Below are 5,729 nucleotides of genomic sequence, written 5' to 3'. Positions count from 1 at the left end.
ATTAACTTGAAAATCATCCAGCTGTTGTACAGAGATCCAAATACCTCTGAGCTAAACTACACATAGAGTGATTGACAGTCTTTGTAATAACCTGATCTTCAAGAATACTTTTAATAATTAGCAGTCTTTTCTATCTTACCTTTCATGGACATCTTTTTCCAATTTGCACACAGATTTAGAAACTATCCTGATAAGCTCGTCGTCCTTTATCTTTTACTCCAGATTACATTTTAAAACTAGGACTGCTGCGAAAGTGGGCGCAAAGCAGGTTACGATATGAGCAGCAAAATCATTCTGTCTTGCCATCTGTACGTACAAATAAAAGTGGGATTTTCAATAATTATCCGCACAGCTCGTTGGTCGCAAACACACAGAATTCTGTGTGACTGTCATGGAAAATTCACCCATTTTCTCACAATTTTCTTGCAATTTTAAGTCACCAACCAGTCTCCAACAGTGGCAGCCCAATGAGATATGACCCTAACACCGCCAGTGGCAACGACCCTGTCCGCACGACTCTGGGTATTTTTACAAACAGATTTTCTGCTGTGTTTGCACTTCCTGTCCACACACAAACTTTTTTTTTTTTTGTGAGTTTTTGGGTGAGAGAAAGGGATACTTTTAAAACACTTTCTGAAGTGGAGAATTTTAAACACCCTGTTTTGGGTGGATCAGTGCGGACAGGAGATACAGAGTTTTTCAGAAACAATCATGTTGAAGCCATTTTTGCACATCCCCAAACATTAATTAGGTTGTTCTTGGTCTAAGTTCTCAAGCAGCCATAAAACTTTGATTGGGTGACTAACTGAGAGGTAACTAAATCTTTAGCCACACTGAACCCATTCTTTCTCTGTATTTTGATGTCATTAATGTGGACGTTTATGGCATTGAGTGGGGTGGTGTTGCTATTTTAGTGTTTTTGTCAAAATGTGTGGATAAAGAAATAAATTTTCAATAAACAATAAAGAAGTGAATACAGGGCCAAATAAAAATACTAACAGCAGTCATACAGTCCATCAGGGCCGAACTTAATTCTGCTTTAGATGTCCCCATCAGGAACTTTGCCTCCCAAATTTCCAAACGTCTGAAGTTAAATTTTGATCTCGATCTTGAGCTGGATCTAAGATGTGTTTGGTGACACTTTGGCTAAAATTAGCAGCATCAGACCACTATTGTTTTTATTTTCATCCAGACAAATTGTAATCTGTACTCCTCTCAGTCTTTTGTAAGCAGAAAAGAAAAAAAAAACAAAAATAAAACAAAATGTGGAACCTCATTCAAAAGCAAAATACTTCTCTTTGGGTAAAACCAATAATAAATGCAATAATGTGATTCCAGACCAGTTTACCGGGATGTTATTTGAACAAATTCCTTTTCTCCCCCCCCCATTTTATTTGAGAAAGTCTTTGGTAATTTTCAAGGCCAGTGCGCAATAATCCTTCTCCGAAATATCCCTCAACTCACACAAACACGCGCACACGTATATATACACACACACGAGGAGTGAGGGAGAGAAACAACATGCAATAATGAGATCTGTGTTCCTGAACTTGTGAAATGCCATGACTTTCTTCAGCGTAACTCACAGTCAATACATTTCTGACAGTGAACTGCCCCGAGCTTCATTCCAATAACATCGCCCTGTGAATCTCTGACAATTTGTGTCCTGTCTTTCATCTGGATGTCGGGCTGTCCGGTGTGTACACAAGCAATCCGTTTAAAAGCCTCTACCAGAGCTATATACAGCCAGAGTAGCCCTGGAAGATTAAACGCCGTCTGTCTGCATTTGTGTGGTAATGTGTGCGCCCACGCTCCCCCCTTGAATCTCCTCATCCTCGGCTTTATATCCTTCCTCTTGTCTGCCGCTTCCTTCCATCCCTTTTCTTTCATTCTCTCTCTTCGGCATGAAATAATACAAGCGACGCCAGATCTGCTGAGAAATGCCTACTATTTGCAAAGTAATGAAGAGGAGGACAATGAGTGGGAGCAGCCAACAGAACAACCGGAGTGGCGGCGAAAACACGAAGCCTCGGGCAAAGTTAGGAGGCTCTCAATGTAATGGAAAGTGACAGAACAACACTGGCAATATGGATATTTGATCATGGATGCAATATGCAAGTACACACACTCACAAATTCACACTTAACTTTTTCCGTAACGCACTTTAAAAAGTGTAGATTCAACACATATTCTGCTGCAACCTCTGGATATTCACCAGGAAGGAACATGAAAAAAGTAAAACTAACACTAAGCACATTTTTTTAAGCATTTTGATACACATTTTTTAACATAGTGTCAACAATATTCCATCTCCTTCTAAACAAAATATGCAGAGGTTAACTTTTTCTTAAAGCTCTGCAGCAAGAAGCCTGTAGTTACTCCCAATGAAAAAAAAAAAAAAAAAAAAACTTAAAGGGTCTGTGACATTTTCCTCTGCAAGCCACCAGACCTTTGTTGCCCTAAAAATAATACCTTGCAAAATTCATCGGCAGTAAAGCACATTTTCTCTCATTGCCAACGCCAGGGAAAGGGCCTGAAAACAAAATTCAATATGGTTCCTGGTGTCAGAGTTAAGTCAGAGCTGCGAGGTAATGCAGCAATACGTCTTCATTACGGAACCCCTGGAAAAAAGAACAAAAAAAAAAAGTTTGAATAATGAAACTTCTTTTTTGCACTTTGCTCTGGAACACCTTCTTATAAGTCACACCTAACTCATCATAAGATCGCTCATTTTTCTCCCTACTCTAATTCTCTGTTTCTCTCTGGAGACTCGGGAGAGAGTCATATATATATATATATGAGACCGAGCTGACGCCAAAGGTGTTGTTTTGACAGTGTGAGTGAACAGAAGAGAAAGGGGGGAGGTTCTGACATTGGATGATAAATGCATGGCAGAGGTGTAAATGACTTCCATCTGATTTGATATGGAACACTCTGTCTGTCCCTCTTAATCTCACAGACCTGGTAGCGCTTTCATTGGTCCTGTCAGGCCCACTGTGCTACAGGCTGAAGGTGGAGCGTGTCACCTCATGCTGTTTTCTGCAGAAACCCGAGTGCAATTTTTTGCTCTTTCCATTGAACACACAGACAGTGCTGCATATAGCATGATATCGAACAAAGAAACGCATGGAGGAGTTCATTTGTAGCTTAAAGGAATAGTCTGGTCATCTCAAGAGGTGTAAGCCACGACCCTCACAGTTCCCAGTCCATCATGACCCTAAAGACACTCTTAGCTAATGAAAAAAAAGTCAAATTTATAATTGGTTGCAATAACAATACTACAATGTGTACAATATCTAATTCTTTGCTGTTTCGGGAGCGAATAAAAGTATCTGGCTTACCTTCAGCCTACCAGAAAAGTTTTCTTTTGCAAAGCACTTTATTAAAGGTACTCATTGCAAAGTCATGAAGACTGGTTAAAAAAGAAAGTTCATCAAGTGAATAAAACTGCACAACATTTTTGTTTTATCGTTACTTAATGTGTCTTTAAAATAAAAAACCTTGCCAGCAAAATTTGTGAAGGGCATCCGACTACCATGTGTGTTTGTTTACCTATCAAAACAGCCGAAGTGACTGAAAACAGGTCAACAATGGTGATATTAAAAGACGAGCTGTTTGGCGTCAAGAAAGTCCAACAAGTTTGTCGTACTGGTACATATTTAGGCTCATATTTTTTTAAGTAAGGTAAGGTTCTACGCTTGTTTAGTTCCGTTATATTTGTCTACCTTTGCAGACTACGGCCATGTAACTTTGGGTGGATCCTGCCAAGCGATTCATTTCCATGAAGTGTGGACCCACATGTCAGAATTGCATAACAACATATCTGGAAAACTACTCAAGAAAACTCTTTAAAACTGCACCATTTGCTATAGCTCAGGGCACCTTTTTCATGTTTGATTTCATACTTTGCAATAAGTATCTGTTAGGTGGATATGTGTAAGGAATTTTACAGTCTCTGTATATCTAATCTTTAATGTCTATATCTGTCTGTCTCTGTCTTTATAATATTCTGAAGGACAAACACGCAGCCTCTGCATGTAGAGCTGGATAAGCTGCTGTTGCTGGAAAAGCTGCAGAAGCCCCCCGCCTGACCTAGGATCTGCTGTGCCATGAATCTTTTATTACAGCACCTCTGCAACAGTTGTTCTTTCCTCTCCGCCTTCCCTCACTCTCTGTTTCCTCTCCATAAATGCCCACTGATAGGCTGACCACATCAGAGAACGTGTTGACATAAAGAAGGATGTTTTGACCCCGCACGGCGCACGGGGGGGCGCCGCAAGACTGAGCACAGTTTGAAGTGCTATGAAGGAAGCCCCCATGCTTCATTGGGTTCAGTCAAATTGTTCTGTTTTTTGTTTATTTGGTTTTAAAGGTCCCCAGCTCAGGGAAGTAATCCAGACATATCTAAAAGGCAGCCATGATGAGAGCTGCCTGAAAGGAAATTGGCTCAATCCTGACTTTAACTCAGGAAGCACTGCTTTGCCCTATTCAGTAGCATCAGTGGAATTCTGTGTTTTCACCAAAATCACATCAGGTATTTATTGATATATCTTTTTATTGTCACTTCAACTGTTCATTTAGAAAGAACAACTTTTGTAGAGTTTTGGAAAATTGCTGTCCTCGTGTTACTTTAATAATGGGTTCTAAACACTTGTCCAGTTTGAACCATGACTTGCTTTTTAAAAAAAAACCAACTAGGCTGTAGTGTGTCATCTGTTTTGTTCTGCAGCAGGTGATGTTTGTAATTTTACAGTGGCTGGACAGCTTGTTTAGAAGTTAGTGATCCTGGAAATGAGAATTTCTCCAACTCTTTAATGTTGCTGAACCCAAACCACGATGTGTTACTTGCTCTCAAACAGAATGACGTCCGTTAGCACATCCTTGCTCACGGTTTAATAAAAAACCTTACGAATTCAAATTTGATATCTACTGTGACCCTCGAGGGGCTCCGTACCAACGTGTGCTAACCGTGATTGATGTTTGAAAATATGAAGACAAGAAGTAGTTTGAGCTGCCTGAGACAACAATATCTGTCACTGTCATCTTTTTGTTTTCTTTTGCAAAACGTCTTAATGATGTAAAATTTTATATCAAAACATTACTCATCTCTATTATGTGCATGAGTAATCCCTGCATAAAGTGATAATATTGCATTAGATAAAGCAACTAATATAGTTTTTATAGGATATTTGTTGTACATCTGTCATTTCAGTGCTGCAGACCGACCTATCAGCTCAGCATGCTGCACAATTCTCCTCATAAAGAAACTAATTCCCCAAATATGTCTTTTCCTCAAGGAAACAATTGCAATTTAAGACAGGCATTCTTGCCGGGGGCCTGCATCAGATGCTTCCACTCAGCAGTCAAGATACACTTTATATCCATCTCATCTGTTCCTGAGGGTATGTATAATAATTACAACATTGGGATGTTTCACAGACGTAGGCCTCCAATCCTTTATTTTATTCTGATATCTTTTTTTTTCTTTTTTTCTTGAGTTATGGGCAAATTTAAGTTTTGCTGCAGTCACGGTTACCTTCCCATCTTACAAGTGAGCTCTAAAAGGCCCTAAACGGTGTTTGTGGCAAACTTTCGTCAATATGTTCTCCAGATACCGCTTTCTCAAAATGTGATGGATCATTTGAGAGCTTGAGAAAGTAATTCCTTTGGCCTCGCGTCTTGCCAGAGAAGAGGCACACAAATATTTCTCTGAAACTTGCGAATTTGCC

This window comes from Kryptolebias marmoratus, linkage group LG5 (assembly GCF_001649575.2).
Source record: "Kryptolebias marmoratus isolate JLee-2015 linkage group LG5, ASM164957v2, whole genome shotgun sequence".
Taxonomy (NCBI): domain Eukaryota; kingdom Metazoa; phylum Chordata; class Actinopteri; order Cyprinodontiformes; family Rivulidae; genus Kryptolebias; species Kryptolebias marmoratus.
Note: the sequence above shows the minus strand (reverse complement) of the source record.